Source organism: Onychomys torridus, chromosome 10 (assembly GCF_903995425.1).
Source record: "Onychomys torridus chromosome 10, mOncTor1.1, whole genome shotgun sequence".
Classification (NCBI taxonomy): domain Eukaryota; kingdom Metazoa; phylum Chordata; class Mammalia; order Rodentia; family Cricetidae; genus Onychomys; species Onychomys torridus.
The window spans coordinates 50,110,556-50,121,652 of NC_050452.1; the positions used below are offsets into that span (position 1 = coordinate 50,110,556).

The window sequence follows — 11,097 nt, forward strand, 5'->3', positions numbered from 1 at the left end:
GTGTGATGAACATAAGGAATATGGTGCTCCATGCTGCCTGGATTGTTGTCAGATTAGAACATAATTCCTTATTAAAGTTAGTTTACTATTAGAAATTTTTCCCTGGGCAGTTCCCTAAATTGTCTCTTTGTGAACAAATGACTAAATCTTTGTCATAATGTGATATCATTAATTACCTTGGTGAAACACTAATTGAAAAATAGCATGACACCCGAGTAATTATGTTTTATTTTTTTTAACATCAAGAAAACCATCTATGGCATTTGAAACTTTCAGCTTACAAAATAAAATATGCATTGGCATATCTATAGATTTATGATGAATCTAGTTACTCAGTATAATCTATCATCTCATTTACCTTACTTAAAATGATAAGTAGTTAATCTTTATGAAGAAAATGCTGCAAAATGTTAAAACTAGTTATGATGCAGTTTAAATGAAAAATGAAAAACAAAAGACAAAAAGGCCATACCCAGCAAAAATTATTTGAAAATCCTCTAAATACCTCAATTTTCGGCTACAAACATCATTTTCTTTATTTTTTTGTTATTTATTATATTTGTGTTTTAATTTTACACATCAGCCATGGGTTCCCCTGTCCTGCCCCCTCCCATCCCTGCCCCACATTTCGCTCAGCCCCTCCCCTCCATTCCTATCTCCTCCAGGGCCAAGACTCCCCTGGGGATTCATTTAAACCTGGTGGATTCAGTACAGGCAGGTCCAGTCCCCTCCTTCCAGGCTGAGCAAAGTGTCCCTGTGTAAGCCCAAGGCTCCAAACAGCCAGCTCATGCACTAAGGACAGGTCCAGGTCCCACAGCCTGGGTGCCTCCCAAACAGTTCAAGCTATTCAATTATCTCACTTATCCAGAGGGCCTGATCCAGCTGGGGGCTCCACAGCCTTTGGTTCATAATTCATGTGTTTCCATCTGTTTGGCTATTTGTCCCTGTGCTTTTCCAATCTTGGTCTCAACAATTCACACTCTTACAGTCCCTCTGCTTTCTTGACAACTGGATTCCTGGAGCTCCACCTGGGGCCTGGCCAAGGATCTCTGCATCCACTTCCATCACATACCCAAACTTATGGGACACTATGAAAACAGTGCTAATAGGGAAATTCATAGCACTAAATGCCCACATAAAGAAGTTGGAGAAATTTCATGCTAGTGACTTGACAGCACACCTGAAAGCTCTTGAACAAGAAGAAGCAAAGTCAACCAGGATGACCAGACGCCAGGAAATTATCAAATTGAGAGCTGAAATCAATAAAATAGAATTAAAGAGAACAATACAAAGGATTAATGAAACAAAGAGTTGGTTCTTTGAGAAGATCAACAAGATAGACAAACCCTTATCCAAACTAACCAAAAGACAGATAGAGAGAGAGCATCCAAATTAACAAAATCAGAAATGAGAAGGGGGACATAACAACAGACAATGAGGAAATCCAGAGAATCATCAGGTCATACTTCAAAAACCTCTACTCCACAAAACTGGAAAACCTAAAAGAAATGGATAATTTTCTGGATAGGCACCACATCCCTAAGTTAAATCAAGACCAGATAAATCATTTTAACAGTCCAATAACCCCTAAGGAAATAGAATCAGTCATTTAAAGTCTCCAAACCAAAAAAATGCCCAGGACCAGATGGTTTCACTGCAGAATTCTACCAGATCTTCAACGAAGTCTTAATACCAATACTCTTTAAATTGTTCCACACAATAGAAGCAGAAGGAATATTATAAACATCATTTTCAAAGTTAAGGTACTCTAATTATATTACATTAACATATGCTCTTATAAAATATATTCATTAATGATCATGTTTTCATATATTTTTGATAACATAGAATAATATATTGTGATTAGACACAGTATTATATATTGTATATTCAATTTTTGTTTAGAATGTATTTTATTTTATAATATAATAGTATTTTAAAACATTTTGAAAAACATAAGAGATATTTGGAAGTAATTATTTTCTGTTTGTCAGGTATGCATAGACTTGGTTATTATAGATGGCATCTTAATGAGATTCTTAACTTGACAGACAAGGAATAATTTATCTAGATAAGCCTACAAGTTATAATTTAGCAAACTAGTTGATATATTGATATCCAAAAAATCCCAGTAATTTAAATGTTTTAACAGTGCTTCTGATTTTTAAGAGAGCATATGAAAATGTAATAGTGTTATGATGAGAATTTCATAGCTATATGTAGGAACTCAGATATAGCCCAGTGTTAGATCTCTTGTCTTGAAGGAATGAGACCCTTGAGTCAACATCTAGGTTCACAAAAAAGAAAGGAGGAAAGAAAGAAAAGGACAGAAAGAAAGAAAGGACAGAAAGAAAGACAGAAGGAAGGAAAGAAGGAAGCAAGGAGGGAGGGAAGGAAGAAAAGAAGGAAGAAAGATGGGAAAAAAGTCAGAAGAAAAAAATGATACATAGATTGGAAGCCATGAAATTTAATCTCCTGTCCAGGTGCTGTTATAGATATAATGTTTTAGTTTGAATTAACCTAAAATATCATTTATTCCACCTTGAATGTTCAATATGATGAAGTGAATTAAACTAAGGCTTGAATTCCCTATAATTTTTCTATTCATAGTACAACATATTTTCTCATTAATCTATTTTAATGTAAAACACGTTTTAAAAATTTACAATATGTACTTAACCTTGAACATACTGCATGTCACGTGTAATGGTCACCCTGAATGAAACTAGCAACTTCCTTAACAATATCATGTAATGAGATTGAACTCAGTTGCCCTGGAGCCAATGTAGTTGAATTCTTTATTCATCAACATCTATTCAGTTTCGCTGAGAGAAGAGCTCAGGCTGGAACATAAAGAAAACCTTTTATAAATAAGAGAAACATATGTAACATATCTTTATAAAATGCATGTTCATATCTCATAAACCTCCATATTTTGAATCAAAGTATCAATTCAGTCAACAGACAAATGCTTGACTATACACCCATAGTCTCATAAGAGATTAAATTTAATATTCTCTGTTCCTGAGTAGGTGTTGTTCAGGAGGAGAGGTGTGAAACTGGTGGATTAAAAAAAATTAATCAACAAGAGAAGAACATGCTAAATTAAACCATATTATATACAATGTCAGTTCTGAAGTGCAGCAGAAGACATCCTGTCTCCTAGATTTGAACTGGCTTCAGATAAAATGACACATTGCTTTTTCAATAAATGCTATTCCAAACTACACTCTCTGTATGTTTAAATAAAACCTAACATATGTAACTACCAATGTAGCCTATGTCACATATATTCTTTCATATTGAAATAAATATTCTAAAACTTTGAAGAAGCCTGTGATCATAACAATATCTTTGTAAAATCCACACCTACAGTTTATAGCAACTTGGTGAAGAATACATTCTATATCAGGATTTTGTAGTGCATATAATTAAATTAATGTAAAAAATTTAATGAATTCACTATAATGAATTGAATTTAGTGTTAGTAGACAGAGCATGTGGAGTGTACAATGTCCTAGGTTAGCAGTAGATGATCATGTATGTCTTCGCAAAATTTGGTCTAATATAAAAGCAAATAGAGCAAAAAAGTTTGTCTTTCCAATGCTAGTTGGTTCACCATCAGTCCCTGTATTTTACTTCAGCACTTGCAAAGTTCTATATACTTTCTGGGCTGGCAAGAAAAAAGTTGTCTATTAGAGGAATTTAAGATGTTTAACCATACACACTTAAATTAAAGTATACTTGCACTATTTTCCCATTCCCTTCCTCCAACAGTGTCCATGTACCCCACCCACACTTGTTTTCTTTCAAATTCATGGCCTCTTGATTCTTTTATTTTATCTGCTCAAGTATGTATAATGTAACTTTTATATCAATGGTTTGACAGTTTTCCATTTATAGATAACCTACTAGACGATCTTCCTTAGGGAAGACTATTTTTCATGCTTTCAGCATTCCCCAATTGCCTGTAGTCTTGTGCCTAGAGTTGGGATCTGGTATGATGACCCTTTTCCATATTAGCATGTTGTAGTAGTGATTCCTGGTCAGAATGAAGCAAGCACACTTCTAAGCTACAGAAGCATAGTTCTATTGCAAGGTTGAGCATTATGTTTAGAGAATAAATTAAGGTACTAGGCTTGTAAAAACAAAATTTCTTTTAACTTGTATAAGCCATGAGGAAGTTCCTCCTATGTTGAATGTAACCCTGTCAGCTGCTTTTGGATGGAGTACTTCCTGGTACAGTTGGGCTACTCCTAAAAAAAAATTGCTGATAATTACAAAATACTTAATTGCCTTAGTTATTCCTACAAGGTCACAAGATTAAGAAAGCTAACTGCTAAGTCCTGCTTTTGCATGAAATGCTTACTTGCTTAAATGTCTGAGGCACCAGCTGGTAGTCTGTTAAAAAAATCAAGTCTTTTCCTCACCCAGACAGGATATGGTTAATTTGGTTCCCTGAACTTACAACGTTTTGGGTTTTGCCTTTACAGTTCTTTGGCTAACAATAGCCAGGGCCTTACCCGAAGAACTCCTGGCCAGTATTTTTAATAAAAAGCCTCTAATTTACAAAAACAAAAACTTAAATCATACTCACGGTGAATCTCTGAATGACCCCAGACTGGAAATACTACTTGGTTATTATAACTACAACAATGGCTAGAATGGCAAGAAAACCCTTAAGGGTTCCCTAGTGGTACTTATATCTTGGTGGTAACCAGCAGGTCTCTAAGTAGGTGTAAACAATCTTTACAAGAAGGAAATCATGTCTGATTATGAAAACTAAGCTAGATTACCCAAGGATCATTAATGTTGATGGAGAAACCACAACTGCCACATTTCTGAACCATCCTAATTTCTATCTACTTTCTAAGTTTTCATGCTTATAGCCACAGTTAAGTTTCTCTCTCACCTATCAACAAAGAAGCATACATTTGAGACAGATGGAGACTATTCCTGAAAACCTAAACTGATCAAACTGCAAAAATCAATAATTGTGGTGTCTAGCGCCAACTGACTTACCTGTAGCACTACTTTTGAATCTGAGGCTAACGGACCAATAAAGGAGGCAGAAAAATTGTAAGAACCGGTGAAACAGAGTATCTGCTGAGAGACAATCATTCCTAGAAATATACAGAAAGCTGCATCCATAATTTCAAAGATGCGGCTGCCTAAAAAAAAAATAAATAAATAAAATAAAACAAACAAATAAACAAAAAAAAAAACTGAAAAGGGAGTTTGTTTGTTTGTTTTTTGAAAAGGGAGATTTTTTTAAAAGTAAGATCTCCCATTAGAATTTAGTCTAACCTAGATCTCAGTAAGACTCCATATTCTTATTAAATTCATAGTAGTTCTTTTGCTGTATTACAGGCATGAGCCCGACACTCCACTGAGAGTTTTTGATAATACAAGCTAGAGGCTTGTTTACTAAAGTTTACAAGTCCTCAATAATAATAGTATATGTAAAATAACACTATATGTATAGTTATATAACTATATGCATAGTTATAGCCATGAAGATGTAATATAAATAACAATATGTGGTTGCTTTTGTAAGTGTGTATATTTAAAGATTTTTGAAAATGAAGTGATACCTCACAAATTATTACAAACATGAAATTTTTTTCTATAGATTGTTTAAGTAAGTGTATGTTTGGAATACCCAACGTTGGGAAATTATTTGGTGTATGAAACCAGACTGAAAACCTGGCCTCTTATTTTCATGAAGCCTGGAGATACTAAGATTCTCAATGATCATCAAACTTCAAATGATACTCAATTACTTTAATAACTAAGATTTTATGATTGGAATAAAATATTGTAGTAATTTCTCACTAAATATCTACTGTTATCATCACAAGGTACTTCATGGCTCTTACTTAAATTACAATATAACTAAGAAAATACACATTTTATCTCTGTTATCTAGCTAAAACATTTAAATGTTGATGAAAATTCCACTCCCTTTTACCCCTAATACCTATGCCAAATGCATTTCCCTTTGATCCCACAGTAAAGAATTATCCACAGCAAGCAAATTAGCAAGTTATTAGCATTAAAAGTTATTTTTTAAAAACGTATGTGGTAAAGAGATATTTTACTCTGTTGTGATGCTTACAACAATATTCTACAACTAAATATATATGAAAATACTTAACTGAGGATATAATTTACTTTTGGCTGGCATAATGTTCAGTTAATTAAAGCATTCTTGTGCCAGTCTGATACCCTAATTTTGATCCTAGAATTCAGTGTAGAAAAAGATTATACAGGTCTCAAAAAATCTCCCTTTGATCTCCACATATAGATGCATGCACGTGCGTGTGCGCACACACACACACACACACACACACACACATACACACAATGGTAATAAATAAATGAATTACAATGATCTAATTTTCTTGATTATTTAGAATAGGAACTATGCACACAATTTTCACAAAATTTGACATTACTTTTTAAACTGATTGTTTGTTTGTTTGTTTGAGACAGGTTTCTGGGCTATCCTGGAACTAACTCTCTAGATCAAGCTGGCCTCAAACTCAGACCTACTGGTTTCTGCCTTCCATGTGCTGGGATTAATAGCCTGCATGACCACCTTCCAGCTAAAATTTGACATCATTAACTAATTATGTATTAGCTACATTTCTTTTTCTGTGATAAAAAACCATGACCATCAGCAGCTCAGAGAACTAAGAATTTATTTGGGCTTAGGGTTCTAGAGGGATAAGGGCCCATCCTGACTAGGAATCAAGGAATAAAATTATCATGGGTACTCTAACACCAAGAGAACTCACACCATCAATTATGAGTACAATGCTAAGAAGGCAAATTAGAAATGAAGCCAGTACTCAAACTATCCCAGCTTTCCTGCTGTGACATACTTCCTCCAACACAGATACATACTTAAACCTCCTCAAATAGTACCAGGAGGTGGAAGACAAGTACTCAGATATATGAGCCTATTAGGGATAGTCTCATTCATACATCCACAGACATTAAGTTAATTTTGATTATTCTGTAAGAGAGTTAGTTACTCCTGTAAGACACAGTGCCTCTCTGAAAATTTATGTTGTTTAATGTCATAATACATTTTATTGTTCCCTAAAATGCAAAAAAGAACATGAAAAAGTGTTACAGTGAGATCTGCATACAGGAAATTATACAAACAACCTTATTCTTCTTGGGTTAATGCATTCATTTTTACAACATCTTGTGTACCAATGGCTAACATCATTAAAACTTACTTATTTCTTCTATTTCTTGGATTTCTACTGATAAAAAGGTGATGCTTTTGTTTTCTGATTTTTTTCTTGATCTGTGAGTCAATTTAAAACAAACAAAAATGTTACAAAGAATATAATTTAGTAGAAAATACCCAATTGCATTTTGTGTAACAATTAATAATTGAACATATATTCTTTTTGGATTTCAAATCCTTTCATATTAATTCTATATGGTTAATTTTTAGTACACATTGCATTTATTCATCTTTAGCTTGCATAAGTATTGAATAAGCAATTCACTCTGACTGAATCCATATTCATTTCAGTCAGATTGCACATCGTGTTTTTATTTTTTCAGTTTTCTTATCCTCAGGGTTGCAAATATTTTTTTCAAGTTAAATTTTTCATTAAACGGCTCTTCCACTATTTGCTATTGCTATTTAAATACATTCCTTAATTTTTTTTTTTCTGTTATGGTCACTGTTTACAGAAATGACTGACTTACCTGTGCAATATGAATGAGGTGGGGACAGATAGGTGTTTACTGACACTTTGAAAGTGAAGGCAGGAAGACTAGAAATTCAAGCTCTTGCTCAGCTACTTTGTGAAGCTCTCTGTTTATGCTCAACCAATTCAACATTTGCATTTTTGACTAATAATATTTCATCTCAAGTACTTAACGGAATGTAAGCATTTTGGGTGAGACAAGGAATTCATCTCTATGTTATCGTCTTACAGTGTTGGTCTTTATAACTTCCTAAGACTATTAAGTGAAATGAGCTCACTCAAATATATCAGTTTGATATATCAACTATTGTGAAATGTCAGTTATGCTTGAGCTGCAAGCTGATAAAGACAATAATGACTTAATTTAGTAAAACTACTGCTGTAGGGCAAATGTCCAGCATGGGCAGATGAATACAACTCGAATTCCTAAAAACAAAGCCTGGAGGACACTGAATGGTTCAGATGTGCTAGGAAAGGAATTAATGGGTTCACCAGGATTTGATTATGGGTGCTCATGGAGAAGAGAAACAGCCTTTAATTTTTTACATGAGGAGCCAGTGGTGGAGATTGGAAGTGTGTAGAGAGCTGCACACAGCCGCACCCATAAGATGGCACCAGCTTCCGCCCCCACCTTCCCAATGGTGAGTGCTTTTGGGAGTAAACAACTCCATATTTGGCTTAGTCCTAGGATTTGGCTTGCTTCCGTGAACCTGGACCTATCTGCAATGCCCACGTGGCAGGCTGGGGTTGGCCACCCAGGGACTATTTAGGTCGTGGGTGGGCTTTCCCCGGGGTCAGAAGATTGTTCAAGGTTCCTGAGTAAACTGCTGAAAGAAGAGCTTGGTGTTGCGTCTTCCTTGCTGGTGGAGGCGGTCATGACAAGTGGTGGCCCGTACGGGGAACTTCACTACTTTCAACGAGGGCTCAGAACTTTCTGCAGTCAGGGCAGTGCACTGGTAAGTTCCCAGGTAAATTGGGAACCAGCGACAAAAGCAGTGTTAAAGGAAATCCCAGGTAAATTGGGAACCCGCGACAAAAGCGGGGAGGTTTTTGCTCTTCTGTGTAGACAAAGAGAGAGTGAAAGTGAAACATTGTCTAAAAGGTTGCCAAAAGTGAAAGTGAAACATTGTCTAAAAGGTTGAAAAGTTTAGACATGGGCGCTTCTACTCCGCACCCAATTTTTTTCGCTCTTAATGAGCTGCTTAGATCTAAAGACCTAAAAGTTAAGAAAAGTACCCTAGAGAGATTTTTGCAGGAATGTGATACCATTGCACCCTGGTTCGAAGTCTCTGGGAGTCTCTTGATGTCCTCTTGGGAGAAGTGGGGCAGGGATTTAGATTTTGCCACTGAGCAAGGGATATTGAAAAGTGGAGTCAGACCAGTATGGAAGCTAGTGAGAAGCTGCCTAAAAGACCAGAGATACAATGAAGCTGTGGAGAATGGACAGGCTGCATTAGAAATTTTACAGGAGGAGAGATCAGAAAAGGTGGGCAGTGAGAAGGGACAGGGTGAAAAAGAAAAATTGTACCCTGACCTTTCTGATATAGAGAGTCTGGAGTCTACAGACTCGGAGGAAGAGATAAGGTCACTTGTAGAACAGATGAAAGAGATGAGGATAAAAGGGAGAGAGAAGAAGAAGAAAAGGGGAGACCCAGACAGAGAAGGATGCTGCGCACCCTCCGCATGTCAAGCCACACTCTTGGCTTCCCCTCCCTATGTGGAGGGTGGGGGTGGCAGTGCAGGGCACACCTTCAGTCCAGGGGTTTGGAAGGCAGTCAGAACGGAATTATGTCTGGCTTACCCAGTGTTCCAAGATCCACAAGGAAACCGACACGAGGAGCCCTTAGATTTCAAGGTGATAAAATCTCTGGCTGAGTTCGTGCAGAACTACAGGATCACGGCCTCTTTCACTGTAGCCCAGGTGGAGGCATTGAACAGGCATTGCATGACACCCAGTGATTGGAGTGGGCTTGCATGAGCATGCTTGAGCCCAGGACAGGACCTAGACTGGAAGGCCTTTTTGATTGAGTTTGCCAGTGAAGAGGCTGCAGCCAATCAGGTTGCCGGAAATCCCATTTGGGACAGAGATATGCTGCTTGGTCAGGGCCGATTTGCTAATCAACAGATGGGGTACCCAGTTCAAGTCTATGAACGGATCAATAAGATAGGCATTAAGGCATGGAAGGCCTTGCCTAATAAGGGCGAGGTGAGCGGCAACCTTACTAAGATTTTGCAGGGTCCCATGGAGCCATTCTCAGACTTTGTTGCTCACATGGTTGAGGCCGCCGGCAGAATTTTTGGGGACCCAGATGCAGCTATGCCTCTTATTGAACAACTTGTCTATGAGCAATGTACTAAGGAATGTAGGGCTGCCATAACCCCGTATAAGGGCTAGAAGCATGAATGAAGTTTTGCAGAGAACTGCGAGGGCCCCCGACCAATGCTGGTCTGGCAGTGGCTGTAGTCTAGCTGACTCAGAATAGAAAAGGAAGCTCGGGTGCTTGTTTTAAAAGCGGCAGAATGGGACATCTAAAGCGACAGTGCCCTGAGAGAGGAAGTACCGCTGAAGCAGAAAAAGGACAAGGCCCTACACAACCTGGGGTGTGTCCTAGATGTAAAAAGGGGAAGCACTGGGCAAATGAATGTCCGTCAGTGAAGGACATAAACAGTCAACCGTTGGTTCTAGGCCAATCAGGAGCATGTCCAAAAAATGGACAGTGGAGCCCCTGCCCTTAGGGCACACAAATATATGGGGTAGTCGAGAACCAGGACAGGGAATGGAGCCAGGAGCAATGGCCAACCATTCGACACCCCAAGAACCTCGGAGAGCCACTGTGGGCTCAGCAGGATTGGACCTCTGTGCCACCACCAGACTCGTACTGACTCCACAAATGGGGGGCCAACTGGTGGACACCGATTTTAAAGGACCTCTTGAGCCTGGCATGGTGGGCCTATTAATAGGGAGGTCCTCCACAACCCTACGAGGCCTCCGAGTTCACCCCGGGGTGATTGATCCAGATTATACCGGAATTGTAAAAATCATGGTTGAGTCTCTGAGAGGAATCTCGGTGATTTCCCTGGGTGATCAAATTGCCCAGTTATTGATCTTGCCTAGCCTACATGGCTGCTTTGCAGCACAATCAAAAGAAAGAGGGGAAGGCAGTTTCAGATCCACAGGGACAGACTTAACGTTTCTGTCCTTGGATATGGATCAGAGGCCAGTGTTAGAACTCACTGTTGATAACAAAAAGATTTTAGGTTTATTGGACACAGGGGCAGACAAGAGCATCATTGCCAAGAAAGATTGGCCGTCAGGATGGCCATACAAATCTCCTCCCAGACATTACAAGGCCTGGGATAT

At 37.8% G+C, this 11,097-nt stretch overlaps 1 pseudogene; it reads left to right on the forward strand.

Annotated features, from left to right (window-relative positions):
* LOC118591889 overlaps positions 1–9,714 on the forward strand; it is a 179,397-nt pseudogene extending 169,683 nt beyond the window's left edge.
* Positions 9,715–11,097: the final 1,383 nt, after the last annotated feature.